General features: G+C 38.9%; 1 protein-coding gene across 3 annotated transcripts in view; it reads left to right on the plus strand.

Moving 5' to 3' along the window:
- Window positions 1–20,542, plus strand: part of pag1 (phosphoprotein membrane anchor with glycosphingolipid microdomains 1) — a 65,699-nt gene that overhangs the window by 12,417 nt on the left and 32,740 nt on the right. For 2 of the 3 annotated variants that reach the window (XM_044138291.1, XM_044138289.1), the window contains exon 2: window positions 4,671–4,816. The exons of the other annotated variant lie outside the window; for it this stretch is intronic. The gene's annotated coding sequence lies outside the window, so the exon portion shown is untranslated. The remainder of the gene's footprint in view (window positions 1–4,670; window positions 4,817–20,542) is intronic. 3 annotated transcript variants of the gene reach the window in all.

Genomic DNA, 20,542 nt, shown 5'->3' on the forward strand with positions numbered 1-20,542 from the left:
TAATTTAAGCCAAAGGCAAACAAGGTGTGGATACGTGCTCTACTGTGCCCTTGCTCTGACAAAGCACACACAAGCTGGTTTTATACAGAGTCCACCTCTTCAGGCTGCTTTTTTCCTCTGCAGTTTAAGTTCATTAAACTGGTTGTGGCACAAGAAGGTCAAGAACAGATAAGCCAGAAAGCAGAAGTGAGAACTGCAGGAAGGGAAAGGCAGAGCTTTTCTGGGCCCTTACGGACATTTCTGTCGTTAGCTAAACCTACATCTTACTGTACATGCTTATTCAGGAGAGATCTAACTTGCTAAATAGTAGGCCATCTCTGTGACTGTTGTACAGCTTTTTAATTAGCTTACACAAGCTCTTGAATATTAGCTTAATTCAACCACATATGAACAACGAAAATACCACGATATGCAAAATGCAAATGTTGATTCCGTACTTTAAAGTTTATCTTGATCTGTCTGAAGATTTTCAGTCAGGATGGAAACTTTAAATCCAACATTTCATTAGTTTTCATTCATTATTTTCCATATTTCCAGGTTTACTCTGGATCATTGTGATTGTGATGTGATTTCATTAAAATAATAGCTGACATAGAGATGGCTTCACATTTGCTACAAACTAATTTCACATAGAGAGGTATTTCTATTTTTATGAATAACCCAGTTATATGTTTGCACACCCTTCAACTAACAATTGGTTATGGCTCCTTTTTATTTAATTGCAGCATTCCTTACATTAACCTGGCAAAGTTTGAAGAATCTGGATGACAACAGTCTCCATAGACTGAGGATATTGCTTGTTGACAGTCCTTTTCAGGTGATACAACAAATGTTATATCTGTATTTTGTCCGGACTCTTACGCCACACCAAAACTTGAATTTTATTCTAAAAATCCCTTTGTTTGGTCAATTTGGATACTTGCCTTGAATCGCTGCTAAGATCTGATGAAAGATGGTCTTGAGGCTACTAAGAGGAGGACAATATACCGAAAAATGAGATGCGGGACATTCTGGTGAGTTTTTGTTTGTGCTCTGCATGAGACAGACATTTGTACATCCTGCAAATGTCTAAATAAAGGAGTAGGGCTCCAACGTAGAAGTCTTTTATTGTGTGTCATGGTGATGAAACCAAACCTGAATTATTGTGCCAAATTTCAAACGTATTTGGCACAAGATAAATACTGCACATCAACTAACGTTCATCATTCCGTGCTGGCAGCATCATGGTTTGAGATTACTTTTCTCCAGGTGGAACTAGTGTTGTTAATGAAGATGAGTGAAATTAACATGTCTTTTTATGAATTAAAATAAAACATCTTGCAACAAGGCGGCCTTTTGGGGCTGGATTTACAGTGAGGATGAAAGTTGAGGCAGAGTAAGGTGGAAACAGCAAAGGTTTATTATTCCAGAACACAGCATCAAGAACAAGACCACATGTGGAACTGCAGCCTTAAATAGTCCCAGCTGTGAAGGACCAAACCACCTTTTAAATCACAGGGGATCTAAATGTACCACTTTTTATTTATATAAATAAATAAATAAAATACTTTTTTTTTTTTTTTTTTTTTTTTTTACCAAATAACACATTTCTATTTACTGTTTTTTATCCTTACCCCATAAGCACCATTATGAAACCCCACAAACACTTTGCCCTCCCACTTTTCCATGGCCTCTCCCGGAACCTAGAAATGGTGTCTGGACCTAGGATTTGTCCAAATATCCTGGAGAGGACACAGAAAAGACAGCCACTCCATCTTAGCACCTCCACACTTTACAGATTATGCATTTGCTCAAGTTTTACCCACCAGTAGCTCCTTGCTCTGAGTAACAATTGCCCTCCCTTCACAGGGATAAATATACTTAAAACTTCTTGTGTGCAAATTGTTATTGATGTGAAAATCTATGCTTAAAGTGCAGTGCTAAATAAAGTGCTTTTTAATAAAGTGCAAAAAGTGCTCCCATATTGCTATACAGTGACTTAAGTTAAAATAGTTCTAGTAATGAAGATCTCTTCATTACGTGTCTACTTTTAGTCTCATTGCTGTTTCATATTTTCTCTTGGCTGTACCATGGTGTACTTGTAATGTGGTCAATTATTTTTTTTACCCTTCTCTTGGTACGTTTGCATATAAAATCCTTAAAAGATGTAGCTGTACTTTAAACTGTTGAGGTGTTTTTATGTCTTCTCTCCATCATTGCATTGGTGAATGTGGATAGCTTATTCTAACATTGTCATCGCACTCATTCAGACTAGTGACATTAAAAAATAATTTTAAACATATTTGAACATCAACAGTAACTACTAAGTTAACTAACAAGTCCTGAACACTGTTAGCTATAACATCTGCCTCCATTCTTTGCATTTTAAGCACATAGGCAACAACAAACAAGCAAGTTTTCATTTTGCCTCCACTGCATGACTGCTTTAAGAAATTTACTTTTTACTTTTTTTTTAGGTCTTGAAATTTTCTGGAGCCTTTTTGCCAATTACTTTTGTTGTTAGTTTGGTCTGGTTAATGGACCTCAGGGCGTTATAACATCAGAGAGCATTGTGTCTATGCAAGTGTGTGTGTGCTAGGATGAGAATGGAAAGCAGTGATAAATGAGGGGGGGATTGCAAATATGAGATGGATGCAATTAGAGGCATTATGCCTTCATGTAATGTGATTTTCATTCCATAAAGATGTTGTTTATCGGTGTTTTCATGTTATTCAAGGAATTTACTCCGTCTTCCTCCACTCTTCCTGCTCACTGGTCCTTCCTTCCTCAGTCTCTGTCATGGCTGAGCTGTTTGAATAGACTTCTTGTGTTTATTTGCTGGCTGCTGCTAAATCTGCTTCTTTATCCAAGAGAGGAAGATGGCGGTGGGAAAACATAAAGGAAAAAGAATAAAGAAATCCTCAGACAGAATGCGACAGTCATGGAGTTAGGTCTGAGTGAGCGAGTAAATAGATTTTGATAAAAGCTGTTTAAGCCAAGTGAAAGTACAAGGGGCATATTGTTGAGACAAACTGAGGAGACTTTCTCCTCCTGAACAGTCAGTTCCTGATGTTTTTCTTAGATTCTTTGTTGAAATGTTAAAGCATTCAGAAACTTCACTTGCTTAACAACTGTTTGCAGTCTGTTGACTTGGTTCACCAATATACACTTGTGTTATTTGAACCTCCTAATTAGTTTTTTTCCATGTTGGCGTTTCTGCTGAAGGCTTCCTGTCATGCCACACGTGTTTTTTTTAAATGGGCCACCTGACTTCCTTCTTGGTTGGACGTTTTGGCACCATGACATCCAACAGAGAAGTGGTTGGGCTATATTCTAATAAATTTCATTGCAGAACCACAAAAACCGTGACCACAAGTGAATTGTTTACTGCTGAACAGTTCTTGCTTGCCCTCAGATTGCTGTCAGATTTATCTCTGGCCCATCTCTCCACTATTCTTTATTATCAATGGCTGCATTCCTAGGTGGCTTTCTAACTACCTTTCAAATTGTTTTTATATTTATTTCATTGAATCCAATGAAATTATAACTATGTATATGTATTTATAACTATTGTGAGTTACAAGCCTGCACATAATTAAAATGAAAATTTGTGAAAATGAAGATATATTGCCATAATGTTCTGTAGATTATTTATGAAAATAAATAATTTTCTTTTTTGGTTGTGTAAAGTATTCTTTTAGCCAAGAGACAATCCTGATTCAGAGTAAATCCAACAAAAGTATTGCTGTAGTGCGGCAGCTAACGGACTTTCTTTAGAAGTGAAAAAAAAAAGAAGTTTTGACCGGAGGAAGACCAATAGGAAGGAGAAGATAAAAGGGATTTTACCTTCCAGCTTCTGGGAAAGGAAGTGAAGGAGAGAAGGGAGTGGAGCTTTTATAAGCGGAAGACGTGAGTCTGAAAAAGGAGCAGACCCACTGCAGCAGGGTGCCACTCTGAGCAGCAGCAGCAAAAACAAAATAAGCTTTCAAAACAGAGACTGAGCCCGAGACTCCTTATGAAAACAAAACATCTTAAGTGAGGGCAAAAGGACTGGAGAAGAAAAGGCTGAATTTAAAGGAAGGAAATCAAAGTACAAAGAGGATGGTGAAAGTATTTTTGAACTTTTTGCTTCCAGAGATGACCCATATCATTATAAATGTCTCCTACATAATGAGTATAAAGCAAACAGTCGGATGCCTGAGGGCAGAAAGGCCCAGCAGCTGGAACAATTCTAGTTTGGATAGAGGGTTTTTATGTGACTAATGTGGGAACTTATGTGAGAGAGTTTGTGGATTTAGAGGAATTTCAAACTGGGAAAATAGAGCTGAGGATATGAGCCAACGACAACTCTCAGACAGACTGGGAAGTGACAGGATGCAGGAAATCCAAGATGGGAAAAGACCTACTTCATGCTGCTTTGCCAGACATAACAGCCTTTTTGAAATTTCTAACACTCTGTGGTGAATCTTGCAAACTAATGCTTTCATTGCAGCTTGTTTTTTTTCTCATCAGGAAAGGATTTTTTTATGCAGTGTTTGGAAAGAAATATACACTAAAAATATATACTAAAAAATCCCTCCAAGCTTTGGATGCTGTCGGTAAATAAGTGTGAGAAATTAGAGATCTGTTTTTTTTTCCTCATTCTCAGTTTTTCTCTTATAATGTAAATCTCTTTTGTTATATTTTGCCAGACCATCAGTGTGGACCAACCTGACATATCATCCACAATCATTTGATGCTATTCAATTAGAAGCTGGACGAATATTCATCTCCATCAGAGTGTGATTCCCAGTGGGTTTGCTGTCCTTCTTAACCCGACTTCTGGCAACACGAAGAGGTAAACTTGTCTGTCTTTGACTTGATCTGACCTCAAAACTGTGTGGTAGATTTATATGCTCAAGAAAATTGCATACTTATTAGAATAAAGAAGGTAGGATGAGTTTGGCAAAGTCTTTTCAAACTGATTGCTGACTGATTCGTCTATAAGTGCTCTTACATGCAAATATGAAGGGCTTTATTGCTGAAATGACGAGAGTTGCACAAGTTACAAACTTAAGGAGCAAATATCCTTCATGTATTACCTCCAGAGTTGTTTAAGATTCTAGAATCACATGTTTGGGAGATGTTACAGGTTTTTGTGTGGAAGAAATTTGCTGTTGAGGAACAAACACTGATGCCCTTTTTCTCAAATCTAAGTTGAAATGTTTCTTATGAGAATAGTTATGCCTTTTCACTGTTCATTATTCCTCTAATCAGGATATTTTACCTGCACTATCAAGTACTGAAAGCAAATAATGGTTAACCTTGACCATACAGACTGCTACTGTAAGTTTGTTACAGATCTGTACTTATGGAGTTTTTCCTTTAATGCCTGTCGGTGTACTCTGCTTCTGTGTTGTTGCTCTGATTTAATTTTCATGCATTCAGTAGCAGCAGGAAACACCCTGATGAGGCCTGTTTTTCCCCTGCAGTGAATATCTTTTCTGTGATAAAAAAAGCAGACGACTGAGGCTACTGCGGCACTAATGCACGGAAGACTTTGCATTATGTGTCACATTCTGTCTGTCACGCCGTAACACTTCAGCATTATTTTTTACTATGAGTGCATTCACACCAGTCCTGAATAGTTCACTTTAATCCAACTCTAGTCTCTGTCTTATAGTTAGAGTTGTGCCTTAAAGTCTGTTTTCAATAAAACCATACCACATTCCCCAGCAAGGTTTTGGGAGACTCTAGCCAGACCTGGATGTTTAATTTTTTGTAGAAAAGCATTCTGTTTTTCAACCACTACTCCTCAGAATAGAGATATGGAAACTACAGGAGATTTTTAGCTCATGTAGAATATAACCAATACTAACAAGAAATTCCCTCAGTGGCACAGAGAAAGCATTTTCGGGTAATGGTTGACCATTGTGGGCCAGTCCAGGATATGTGAAGGACCAGGTAACAGCTAGATAATAACACAGAGTTACCATGTACCATGTGTGTACAGCAGGTTGCATCTAGACATTGTAAAAGTGTCTTTGTTTTTGTCTCTGTAACCAAATCCACTTTTCATTCACTAAATATTGAGAAAGCTTATGCCTTGTGCACACTCTCCCGCATCAGTCGGCCTCAGCCTAGTCAATAACTAATCACTCAGACAGGATGGACAGGTCTAGTCATTAAGTATGCTGAACACTGAAAGCTACACTGCTAATAATCCTGTTTTGCTTCTTAGATAGACCCTGCGTAAAGACGTAATACCATAATGACCGCCCTTAGCCTCAATCAGATGACACACCTACCAGAGTTCTTTGTGCTTGCTGGTTGGAATGACAAGAATTAGATTCTTCTGCACAGATATGAACATTAGGAACACAGCATTTGTCGGGTAATTTGTGCAGCTGAGCTTTTCTGCATTTCCTTTTCCGCAGTGTTTTCCCAACAATACAGACACCGTTCCAGAAATTTCAAATCCTATTTGCTGTGATGTTGGTGTTGCTGGCTCTCTCTGGGCTTTTTTAGCACTTGTTCATGTGCCGTCATCTGGCATCCAGCGGAGGCAGAATAGCGAGCATTAAGCACGCTCATCTAATTTAGCCCAGCTTTCAGGACCGCGTTTCGCAAAGTTGACATTGCCGGTCGAGCGTGCACAAATTAAATCAACAAGGATTTGCAAGGAAGCAGATCCCAGTATGACCAGATGCCAGACAGCCTCGCACATTATTGCAAATGCACAGCCTGCTGCTTTGTATGAGAAGCTCTCTGCCAATGTGAGGCTGGATTCTTATCTTAATAAGTGAACCGAGAGATGCCTTGTCTGGTCTGGTTACTTTGGGATGTTCAGCAATATCAAAAAGGAAACTCGGCTCATGTTGTTAACCAGTTATTGTTAAAGGTTTTGATTTCATTCCACTTGTATAGGTTTCTGTGATGGGTCTCACTCCAAAGTAGTTGCAGTTTGGAAAAAATTTAAACCAAATGTTTTCTCTAGAAGCCCTGAGTCACCAAATGATTTCAAAGGTATGAATCAAACTTGGTAAACAGGGTGTGTCCCATACTTACTACCAAAATGAAAAAAACAAAGAGATGTCATCTCTCCAGAGACGAGATTTCGTTTTAACTTGGATGTTTGATGACATGTTGTGGTTGTGAAGTTTGTTCATTGGAGGGAGAACTTGTTTGTGAGTGAGCGAGAGAGGAAAGGAGTGGAGGTCCGAGGCGCCAGCAGAGTGGATATGTCTGGCAGCTGTGTCATTTTGCCACATAAAGGATTATGGGAGAATTACAACAAATGAGCAGGAGGACAAACAACACATAAACTACCCTGTAGTTTGTGAGTGGGCATGTCATTGTCAGTGAAACCATTCATTTATCTGCTGCCTTTTCTGACTTGTTATTGTGACATTCACTGCTGGTTGAAAGAGTTCAGTCACAATAGTTGCTGACCAATGCCAACAGTGATAAAAAAACCCACAAAAAAAACAGCTGGGGCCAAAGATGGATGTTGGTTAAACTGTTTACTTGAACAAGGTATTTGCAGCTTTTAGAAGCACAATAGCTAAATGTAATGTTAATTCAGTTTTTTAACTAGTTAAATTTTACCATTGTTTGATCTGCAGTTGCTGTGGATTTTTAAAAACCAACATGTTCATGTTGCTATAGTAACTGTGTGCACTGATGCAGCAACAGTGATTTTTCTCAGGAGATTTTCTCCTCTGCATAAGAAAATGGAATTTGCTTTGTGTTTTCCCTTCCACAGATTCTCCGTTTCATTTTCTAAATGAAAAAAATTCATCTTATTCATACAAGCTAACGGCTTTTAAAAGGAATTTTTTCTTAAACAGATGGACAAAATGATACTGATTTTTACCTAACATATGAAGTCAAGGTTTGAGATCAAAAATAGTAGCAGACAGACACATCTTTAATTTGGCTTTCCATTTTACATTTTGGTTTTCATTTGTCACATATTAATTTTAAGTTTTAGACAACTTCCATTTGCATAAGAAGGGGAAGCACAACTTAACTCCCAGTGGGAGCACCTATGCATAACTAACATACTCCTTCTGAAACACTTGAGTACCTTGCAAAGTTGAATAATTATCAGTTTTAGATTCTGCAGTTTATGATTGTCTGGTTGAACTGCTAGACTTTGCTGATTTGTGGCAGGACATTTTTAACAGCATAGGATTAAATCCCGCAATATGGACATGCTTGGTTAAATAATATGATTTGGTGGACGCATGTCTGCTGCAAAAGTGATGAGTGATGGTTTAAAAATACGTTTAGTTACTTTCTGTTTCAGCTACATGTCTCTCTGTGTTTACTTCCACTGGAAATGTTTCAGAATACCATTTTGTTTTTTCTGTAAGCAAGAGGAAAGCATAACACCTGCCCTTTAGCCAGCTGATGGGAAGTCGGCAACAAGTGGAGAAAGGGCAACACACTATTAATTAATCTAAGATTCGTACAACTGCAGAGAAAAACTTGCCACTCTGCCTTTATTACTTTTTAACAAGTCATAGGACAAGGATGAAGGAACATTTTGAAGTTGTAATATTTGTTTAAAACCTTGAAATATATTGTTTTAGCTAACCTGTACTCCTCCAAAAGAACTTCTCTCAAATTTTCTCAACTTTTAGGGTTGAGAACTATCAATTTGAAGCAATATACTGACTTTTTGTTTTATGGATGGCGACATAATATGGCAACAAAAAGTTTATTACACATTTCTTTTCTGTTATTACAAATTTAATCTTGGTTTCCATTAATGCAAGGTTATAAAAAGTGTCTTCTAGCTAGTACATCTACACTTCTCTTTTTTTGTGTGTGTTGGTAATACTTGCAAACGTCTGCAAGAATTTTAGCTTGCCACACCCACACATGCACATAAACAAGCATTCCCCAGACACTCTGTGACTCGTCAGAAATAATCGATGTGTAATGTCTCTGGGAAAACGTGTGCTCTTGTGTCTGTTTTCTTTGTTGCTGCGTCATCCCTAATGCATTTTTCTCTGCACACTTCATGGTTGTCTTCTATCTTTGAATGCATCCCAGCAGCCTCTTAGGATGTCGATACGCATTGTCACTTTTATAGCCTGTTATTGGGACACGCTGCTTTGGGCGCAAGATGGTCTGCCAAGTGATAACAAGACCCGGCGAGGTTTGTCATCGGCAGGGATAGGAGTAGGCTTTTCTCAATCCCTGGGTGCTTGTCATGTTACACTCGTATTTTCTCGCTGACTAAGAGCGTCAGAAAACCTAAAAGCTCCCGTGGCCTTGCATAAACTTCCTCTTTAACTAAGCAGAATGCATTCCTTTTAACACCGACGGTTATAAAATAATTGTTCTTCAGTCAAACTTGTATCTAAAGCCTAAACAGGTGCATGTTTTTTTTTAAATTAATAGCCACGTTTTAGTTTCAATACATGATGCAAAAGCAAGATTTTGTTTTTTTAAATAAAAAAAATAATTTTAAACATTGTTAAATAGTATTGGAGTAATTGCTTAATTTTTTACATTTCGTTTTCTTGTCTAAGAATATTTATATTAAAAGCAACCTGCCTTCTGGGAGCCAAATTATTTGAAAACAAACTAAAAAAAGTTGCAAATATCAATTATTAGAAAGGACTGTCGGTGGAGTTTGCAACATCAACTCTTTCAGTAGGAAATGGCGAATTGAAAAGAACACATCATCAAATAAATGTTTCCACTGTCTTACTGTCTTACTGTTTAACATGACATGTGAAGACATGACCATTTAAGACATTTTTTGGTAGCACTGTCAGCAGTTTCTCTTCTCAGTCCACAGATCTACTGACTCCCATTTCTGTTTTGGATCTGAATTGAGTCCGTCACAAACCCACACTTTAGTTTGTCCCGTGTCACAGCAACTTGTCCGTTTCTCCTCGCTCTAAAATCAATCAAATCTCTGCTCAGAAAAAAATACTTCAGGATCAGGCTGTGGACCTCATTAATGAATCATCATTTGGACCAACTTCTTGACATGTTGATCAATTATTTATGTGGAAAAACTGTGAGGTGAATCATAAGTTTGTCGGGGCTTTCTTAGGACTGTCTGTTTATGATTGAGATGTGCATTTCAACGGAAAAGGATTTTTGAATTTTCTGCTAATTGTTCAGTTGTTGAATGTTCAACCGTCAAACCACAGGGATGCATGTGACAGCCATATACATATTTCACAATGCATATTTTCACTTCTACCTGTACACTTTTATTCATTAAAAACACATCATTCTATAAATATACATGAATGCTCTATATTATGGAATCGCAATTGCCATTGCGATATAATTGCGCTCAATGTTACAATTGCTAAGGACTTATTATACGTAATATTTGGTTAGAAATTATATTTCAGGTGGTGTGCAGTCACACTCTATCAATAATATATTTGGACCTTTCCCCCCTTTTGATCTGTTTAAAATGTAATCTGAATTGAGAATTCAGACCTTAAAGACAACCTGGAGATCTAGAATAACCCTTTAGAAGAGAGATGATCTCAATTTTGACCCAGCTTATCTGATTTTGACACCTTCTGTAGTTCTGCAAACCTCACTTCTGTGCGGAACATATAAAATGAAACAGACCGGCTTAACCAGAGGAGGCTTTAAGAGGCGATGTGACTGAACCGTAGTTTTAAAGAGGCTTGAGCGAACCGCAAGTGACAACTCCTCCACAGCAGCCAATCTTGTCTTTGCTTATTAGTGCAAACTGTGTTTTTTGCTGCTTTACGCCAAACAACTTGGTGCTTTGCTGTCACCTTGTGGTAGTAAACGGGCAAGCAAACAAAAAAGAGCGATAGTGTTAGAAGCGATAGAAGCGAAACTGCTTCAAATTGTTTCTGTTGGATTTTATTTGGTATTTGTTTACAAATGCCACTACGCATATCTAGAATTTAGAAAACAAACATATCAGACTGTATAACAGTTTGTACAGTCTCCCAAAGGGATTGACACTCTGGGGCTGGCTCCGGGGGTTAGACTGGGCCTCTCAGCAGCTCATGGTGCTTCAGTCAGCTCCTTTTTTCCCTACATCCCTTCCACTTGAACTCTGTCACTTCCTGTAAAAACCTTTGAAGACTATTCTACATGTTTTTAGTTGGGTAATGAATCCAAATCTTTGTCCTAGTCTTACCTTTAAAGAGCCTCACATGAAAGGCCTCTAAGCTTGACATTCGATACACTCTTGCCTATTTAATGGACCATTATAGCCATGCAAAGTGTGTTTTTAATCACGCTAACCATCTCACTTGTCTTCTTTTAATTAGTGATGTAAGGAAATCAATAAGGCAGGTACTGTTAAAGCCATAATGACTTAAGAGACTTGACTATATTTTGTGTTTTATATAACAAAGAGAAATGGCTCATGTCTTGTGGTTGTCATACATTATTGCACATGTTCCTGTATCGTCTTTTTTTTTTTTTTCTGCTTAATGTGTTGGCATCTCTATTGACAGAATACACTATGAAAGGACCTGAAAGCTGAAACGAGCTCCCTGCAGCTTTTAGCAAAGAGAAAACTGCTTCAAATGCACAACGGGATGTTTTTTTTTAAAGCAGCTGTGGCCAGTTTTACCACAATAACGAGAACTGCAACCAGCTGGTTTATAAGTGGCCCTGTCAACAGAGCAATAACTGTAGTACCAACAAGGGGTCACAGAAGGGGGTGGGGGGACTCGACCTGGGAATCCACAAAACAAGGTCGATAGAAGTCACAACACAGGAAATTAGCCACTATTTGCTTTCACTTGTCTAGACGTGTTCCTGCTAATTAATTGCTGCATGCCTCTTTGTTCATCTCAATGGCATGTGCTTTCGCTGTTGCATGTTGTATTGTAAGAGCGCTGAGATATGAAGCTGTGTTGACCTATTTGTGGCCCCCCAAGACTGCATGCAGTGGTGAAATAATCCGGCAACGACCCAGAAAGTCATTTTTCCGAGCAGGTGGTCATGTGTGCCATAAGCTTTAATAGCACCACAATAGGGTAAAGCATGAAAGTGCCGAAGGCAGCAGTTGGGTTCTGGTGTCAGCTGGAGTCAACATTAGTGATAAGAATTGAAACTGGATTTGTTTGAACACAAGCAGAACTCTCACTCAATAGGAAAGGCAGCGATGCCACCCATCTGTCCCAAGACGATGCATAATATAAAATATAATAATTTGTTGAGCTGTAAGCGTGATGGCTAGATTATCAATGATGCTCTGATATTTTATATCAAAGATAAGTCTGTCTAATGAAGCTCTATCCAGAGGCTGCCAGCAAACAAATGGAGAAAAGGAGTCTGCTCTGGTCAAAGCATCTGTTGTTGCTAGTTGACATTCAGTTGTCTTGAAGAATAATGAACCTTTTTTACTGGTAATTGACAATTTTAAAAACTCAACAGATAAAAGAAAGAATAATTATTTGTAAGCAGTATTTATAAGGTTTCCCCCCGAAAGCAGCCATTCATCCAGCTGCCCATCGTGTTTTTGAGTGTTTAAAGTTGACAGGAAATTTGAAAATATCACTTGATAATTATGTGATATTATCACATAACTATGATAATATCCAATCATCCAATCTTTATTGAAAGATTGGAAGATTAATACCTGAAAACAACTATAAAGTCTTTAAAAAATGCTAACATTTTTAAAAGACTTTTTTTTTTTTAAAACAATGCTTATAATGCACTGGAGGAAACCCTGCACTGAGAGAATACATCAGCCAGCTAAGTGCTGCAAAAAGACTTGAAAGTTAGCATCAGCTTTGGCGTTTCCTCTTAGCTCTAACCTGAAGTGCTGGCTGAAAGAGTCTCTATTGAATATATATATAGATCTATCTAGCTATCTATCTAGCTATCTATGAAACAGTGACATTGTTTTCGATGTCCAATGAGAAAAACTTGATCAGTTTATTAAAACAGATGATAGAAATACCCAATGAATTAGTTTTTACACTTCATAGAATCTCTAGAATAAGAAACAATTACAAACAAACAATTATCCATTTTTTATTAATCATTACAGAATATGTGACTTACACTGTGGTAGTATAGTAAACAACAACCCTTTAGTTAATATTTCCATCTCCAATCAGCGGCCTTTGTAACAGGAAATCAAAATGTATAAAGTCACCGGAAGTGATGTAAAAGTCCACTCTGGAACTGACCCAGATAGGAAAGTTGTACATGAGGAACAAAGCAGAATGAGACAGACAGAGAGGGGCATCTGTAGATTTGCAAACCGATTCCACAGCAGCTGGATGAGTGCCGGTTTTCAGAGTGTTATCAACCTGAGCGTCACCAGACGGTGTCTGGCTCAGAGACACTTGTTTAAAGAGGCTTCGTCTATCCCGAGCTGTGCCAGTCTGATTCACACTGCCGTCCACCAACCAGGGTATTTCTTTACCCCAGCAGAACTCTCCCCAGTTTTGATGGAACTGAGGGAGAGAGACCCGTCACCAGAGGTGGGGAAACACTTTCAAATCTCTTGTTTACTGGAGTCGGTTCTAGTCTGGCTCGACTCGTACGGTGGCAGCACAGATCGGGAAATGTACAGTGAAAACACCTGTACCGAATGTGGGATGTCGTTCTTACAGCTGCTAAATAAGGGCCCCATTGTTGTGCTTCCATCCTCAACTTCATTCAACGACACCGCTTCACTTTTTAATAACTGGATAAATTTGTGGGGCCAGCCTTTCTGTTCAAGCTGCAGGTCAGGCTTAAATCGGAAAAACGTCCTCAGCAACAATAAAGTTATTGTCCTGTTTCTGCCACAGTGGGTGAAAAGAAGACACCCAGTAATTCCCAATCCTGTCGTAGAGGTTCCAGGACAAAGTGGAAGTGAGTTGTACAGTCTGTCCTCTGTCATTTGTGGTGATGCTGAGTCAACACATTTCTACAGCTATTTGATTCAGGGACAACAGCCAGTAAAGGTGGTGGATGAATATGTCCTTCCTGCTGGTAAAACCTGCAGAGAGGACATGTATGTAAGAGGATTCATTTATGTTTACGAGAAGCAATCGAATGCGGAGGGACCCGACACTGACCACTTAAACACACCCAGTGTGACTGTTTCTCCTGGCCCTCCTGTCCACAGCATCTTGCAGTGGCATGCTATTTCATCCGGTTTGAGTTTAGTTGGACCATCATTTATTTTTCAACAGGACAATAACACCAAACACATCTCCAGGCTGTGTAAGGGCTATTTGACCAAGAAGGAGAGTGATGCGCCAGATGACCTGGCCTCCACAGTCACCAGACCTGAACCCAGTCGAGATGGTTTGGGGTGAGCTGGACCGCAGAATGAGGGCAAAAGGGCCAACAAGTGCTAAGCATCTCTTGGAACTCCTTCAAGACTGTTGGAAGACCATTTCAGGTGACTACCTCTTGAAGCTCATCAAGAGAATACCAAGAGTGTGCGAAGCAGTAATCAAAGCAAAAGGTAGCTACTTTGAAGAACCTAGAATATAAGACACATTTTTGTTAAGTATATAATTCCACATGTGTTAATTCATAGTTTTGATGCCTTCAGTGTGAATCTACGATTTTCATAGTCATGAAAATAAGGAAAACTCTTTGAATGAAAAGGTGTGTCCAAACTTTTGGTCTGTACTGTGTACACATATATACATATATTGACCAGTAACACCAAGTCTTAAGAGACTCCAGCCCATTTGAATGGTTTGCATGGCTTTGCTTACGTGGCCTTTTGGTAAGATTGTCCATCTCTGTTCCACACTGAACATTGGTTCTTAAAAACATTTTACGTTTAACCTTTATTCTGTTGATTGAAATACAAAATAAGCCTTTTTAGTCTATTTTTGGACATTAGGATCATCTTAGGCCTATGAACTATAAAATATGGACTCGTCAAACAAACTTTGAATCAAATATCCTATGGATTATAGATTTTTTTAATTATTTGTGCAGCAGAACTGAAACTTTCATTAATCTCCCGTGAAAGATAACTGTAAATGATGCTGCCTTTGTGTGAGGGCTCTAGCATCCTCAACCTAAATACTCCCAGCTGCGACAAAATGCATCCGCATCATTTTACCCATAGATCTGTAGGATTTTAGACACAGGATGTTTACTACAAAATGAGAAGGTTGAGGGTTGACATTTTTCCCAGCAGGCAGCAACATTCCTGCAGCATCTGAAGGGGCTGTTTGGATCACAGCATGTGGTTAGAAGGAGGAAAGTTAGACGACAGTCCTAACAAACTACGTTGCTCCGTGGGGCAACTTTTTCCAGATGTGGGTCTCGTCTCACGACCTCGAAAGAATCAGCTTGAAACTATGCATGCGGGTGGCCTGTTTACATTCCACTGATTCCAGTGGGAAACTTGCTCTCTGTTGTCTCATTCCTTTAGCTTCTGTGGCCAAAAAGGTTCATACTCTGTTTTATGCATTTATGTTTGATAATTTAAGTCTTCCCTTGGAGCATTTACATAAACATAAACATCCTAAATTATGTTTTAAAAGTAAAATAACTCTACTTTAATGTCAAAGCATGCTGTTTGTGCAATATTTAGGCTTAAATGAGTCTAATGGATTTGGTTTTCTGATCTCTCCTTATATCACATCCTGTTGACATCTAGGAAGTCTTACACAACAAGATTGTTGTTAGAAGAGAGGGGATTTCATGTTTTATTTTTGTACCGAAGCAGCTTAAGAGAAAACCATCAATCTTCTCTCTGACCCTGTGCATACTGTTAAGTCCTCCTCAAGGCTCTCATGAGCCTTGCCTTCTCAGCTGAAAGTAAACTGGTTGCCCTTCCTATCTGCTTTTTTTAATCTGCAGCCAACTACAAACAGAATTTGTCTTCAAAGTATTACTTTAGAGGGCATCTATTGTATTATATCTGAGAATGGATAAACAAACTGTTACTGTGCATCTCTAAAGACAAAAAAAAATCTGCTTTTCTTCGTCAAACAAATTCTTCTGAGAGATGCCAACAATCTGCACCAGGGGTCATTGCCTTGAAAACACACAGCAGTACTCAATCCGAGATCCTGAGGAAGCTCTCTGGTGGTTGAACATGATTCGTAGTGATTATGGTTTGTTGCTGAGGAAAACCTCAGCAACCATAAGCAGTGCTAACTGGTTCAATCCTCTGTTAAGTTGGTCTCTGGTGCAATTTTGCAATTTGTGTTATATGTATTGGGTTCCCATAATGGTCCAATATCCTTTGGTTGTCAGGGCCATTAGGTGATTCACACATCCTGTGATATAATGATGTTTGACTTCAGGCGCACTTTGGGAAGTTTCTCACTGCTCCGATCTGACCATCTTATAACAATCAAACATTGTATGATTATTTGATTGCTGTCTAGCAACAGAGCTTTCACTAGGAAATGTTTCTCCTAAAATATAGTGCTGTGAAATATTTGTCTCTTTACATATTTCTTCTGTTTTTGCTTTTGTCGCAGCTGAATGTGGATTACCAAAGACTTTTTTTGTAAAATGAAATAAAGATGCTCTTAACTGGCGTAATTACAATAAACAATTTTAAAATCAATCTAGTAAGAGAGATACAACTCTCCAAATGAGCTCATCCTTTAAATGTAAATCTATTTTTATAAGCACCTAAGTCATGTAAACGTTTAACTGTTCTGGAGTCAGTACAGTAAGCTCATCTAATAAATATAAACTCAAACTCTTTTGTTGTTAACCCAGAATAGTCAAAACCAAAGTCTTTATTGACACCAAATCCATCAAAAAGAGAATAACTTCAAGATCCGCTTTGTGCTCCTATTATTAAAAATGAACTTAGCAGTTCCTGAGCTCAGGCTTTGTTGAGTTTCTCGTTAACCTTGGTGGAAGCAGGTTGTAACTCTGCATTCCAGTGTTTCCTGAGTTCACACAGCACTGTTATCATCTCTCCACCTTTAGTGGTAGCAGTTTGATTGTGCATTTACACATTTGTGCTGTGCTGCAGGTCTTTGTTGCAGGCGAGACTCCTGTTGTATTCTGACGTATTGTCTGCTACAGAACTACACTGGAGGACTGTGAATATGTGTCATTGGCTGCACCTGCATATTCCTGGTGCCTATCTCCATCAGTCATAGAGTGAGAGGTGAGATAAACCTCGGACTGCTCTCTGATTCATCGCAGAAGCTAAAAAGGTTATACTCATTATTTTGTACATGCCCAATCAACTTATTGCTAAAGTTGAATTGTGCTTTACTTATTTGGCTTCAATATTCAGGTGCAAGCGTGACCCTCCATTTTCTCCACACTCTGTCCCAAATTATCCTCCCACTGTAACTGAATGGATTTGCCGCTGGCCTCCTCAGCTTCCTTGAAAGCGTCAGAGTGTGAAGGTGCCTCTGATGAATTGCTGCACACTGAGTGATTTAATGTATTCTCATCTCTCTCCCCATCTTTCTCCCTCCGTCTTTCTGTCTGTCACTTGCTAATTGGTCCATCTCTATTCCGGTGACTCTGTGTACGTGAGTCCATTTTTCAGTGCAGTTTTGAATGAAACTCTCAAGTGTGTATGCAAGCCTAAATAATTGTGAGTGAATATGTGTGTGACTGACAGCAGATTGTCTACCACCAGCAGGCATTCTGTTTACTGCTCTGGTGCACATTCAGCTGCTTCATTTGGTGTTGGCTCTCCCTGGGGACACGCTGAGCCAACCCCCATTAACTGATTTGAAAAGGACTGTTGCAGCCTCTGCCTTTCTGTAACTAGAAATTCTGAAATGTTGTAAATTTATTATACATGGTTTGGCTCTCTTGCTCATGTTGCAGAGCGGTGCTGGGAAAGAGAAGGCCAACAGTTTGGTGCAGAAGATTGCAGAAATAACTATGTCTGCCCTTCCATCTGACAACAGCCCCACAATAGAAGTAGATGAGTAAGTGGTAGTACAAGTATCTTTAAGGAATCAGGAATCTATTTTGGGTTTAATACCACTCCCATCTATAAAGGCTGCATTTGATCTATTGCAGGCAACCACTTCATGTAGTACCTTTAACAATGTTGCCTAAAATATCTGATCTTTGTTTGCCTTACTCAAAAGCTAAAAAGTGTAGGTTGCTCAGGAGTACAGTTGTTTTTTTCTGATTTTCAGTCTAGCATGTGGAAGAGGAACCTCTTTATAATGGTCCAGCTGAAGGTTCTTCTTTATGCAAAACTCCAACATAACAGAACTAGAAAAATGAGATACAGACGGTTGATAAAACCTAAAGAATACAGAATACAGCAGTAGACGGAAAAGGGAGCAAGTTTTACACTGAGCATTATGCTGCAGTCACAGCCTGAGAAGACTTAAATAAATCTTCCACTATGTTATTCTAGTCACTTGGTTTATAATTATGTTGTAACTTAGTGGGGAAAAACCTTAACAGAATGGTAACGTAAATTAGTTTTAATGTCTCATTTACCAGCCTGTCACTGTAAAAACACCATTGAGCAGCACTGAAAGCACAAAGGTTCTGGTCATTTTGCGGCAGTTTGGATTTTTCTGTCCACATTGTTTTGGGGGATATAACTGAGCCGTCCACCTTACAATGATTCACACTGAACATCTGTTAATTTGTCAAGTTTTAAAGTTTCTATACATCGTGGGTGCACACTGATGTTGCAGAGCTACGTCTAGTGTCAAAGTTTCCTCCTTTTACACTTTGTACGTTAACATATACGTTTAATGTAACATCAGTTGATTCACAGGACACGTGCCAAAACAATAGACTCATAAAACCTGACCAAATAAAACCGCCAGTGTTCCTTTTTTACTGCACTTTGATATTTGCAAAGTCTATACAATAAGAAAGTTCTACTTCTAGGATCGACGTAATTAAAAAATTAATTATGCAATATGGTAATTGTTGTATGTGTGAGGTTGTATCAGCTTTCAGTCTAAATGCTAGGCAGACCTAAGTTTTTCTTGTGTACTAAATAGCATACAACAAAACAAGACAGTGTGAATAACATAATCTTGATCCAGAAAGCTGTCTAGCAGTCTGGTGGTTCTGATTGTGATTTAGCGTTTCTGTTTTCTGTCATGTGTACAGAGTTAAGAGTCTCTGCTGTTCCTTCAGCAACTCTGACTTCGATCCCGGATAGAGGGCATAAACACAGGAACGAGCCTCTTAGCTCCACTCTCTGCAGGGCCCTCTCATTTTTTCTCACAAATGACTACATGTGAGTTTGCCTCCAAACCTTAAAAACTGATTTAAAAAAAAAAAAAAAAAAAAAAAAAAAGGAATCAAACTACTTATTTACTCAATATTTTAGCAAGACATAGAGAATTTGTCCCCTTTTTGATGCTTTTGTGAAAGTAAAATTGTGACCCATATAGCCTTCTGAATAATAAACTACGGTACTCTGTTACTTTATTTAAGCTACTTTTTTATTTGAATAATCATTTTTCCTCTTTTTTTTTTCCAAACTGGTTTTTATTCCTTTTTTTCAGACCTGAGTTTCCCCTTTGCTCTGAATAACTTTCTCTCCTCGCTGCCATTAATTTTGGTTCATAAAATAAGAAATCGAATCGAATTGTGAAAAAGGTGAAGACAGATCTTCATCTTAATCTTTAAGAACTGCGTCTGTATTTTCATGTGAATGTGGGAGGCAGATCTGGAATCTCCAAGTTGCATCTGAATGTCTTGCAGCAGCAGTCCACCCCCTTCTTTGCCATTATGGAGGTTGCAGTCCTCGCTCAGCTTCAAAATTCCTCCCAGCCACCCCGCAACTGTCCGACTGACCCCCGACTGCTGAAGCTGCTGATTGTAGCCGTGCATACAACACGGCTACAGTCAGCCGTGTTGGAAGCCCGCTGGCCCTGTGGGCTTCCATATTTTACCATATCTTTACCGGACGATGCAGTGTTTTCCGTCTAGAAAACTATAAAGATGGAGCATGGAAAGGTGAGGAGGACAGGGGAAGGAGCATGATAGAAATTCAGTGTACATGTTTAATGCAATTCACCTTAAATAAATCCATCTTGCACTTTTTGAAAGTGGCAGAGCCTCTGTTACTCAGCCCACCTGGGTCATCTATTAAGACACCCCTGCTGTGATTAGAGCCTTGTAAAGATGGACCCTATTTCCATTTCAGTCACTCCTATTCTCATACACCTCTATTAATCCCCTTGCTGCCTTGTGCCCTTTGTCCAAAAGGTTGGTGTCATGGGAGTGAGATAAATGAACCACCGCTTGGCCATTTCCGGAGCAGCAGCAGCAGCTCTGGGTGTGGCAGAGATACTTTAAAGACTTAATTTTGCTTGTACATTTTTGACAACCTCAGTGTAAGCGTTTATTGTGCACATGGCAGCTCAGTGAAGCATGTGTGTTAGCTGGAGCGAGAATGAGCCCGTTCGTCTGTATGCATCTGTTGCATCTCATTAGCAGCTTTTACAATGAACTGCCTCCATGGATTTCTCAGTCGCAGCCACACATGCACACAAAACATCCTTCGTCCCATTCCATTCACCCTGATAATCCCCTTATCTTTGCAGCTATTCGCCTCATAAAGGCTGCTGCCAGTGAATAATGAGGTGGTCGTATCTGTTACTTATTCACTCTAATGCTAATCTGCATCTCAAGGTGACAATGATGGAGAATT

Source organism: Gambusia affinis, linkage group LG14 (genome assembly GCF_019740435.1).
Source record: "Gambusia affinis linkage group LG14, SWU_Gaff_1.0, whole genome shotgun sequence".
Lineage (NCBI taxonomy): Eukaryota > Metazoa > Chordata > Actinopteri > Cyprinodontiformes > Poeciliidae > Gambusia > Gambusia affinis.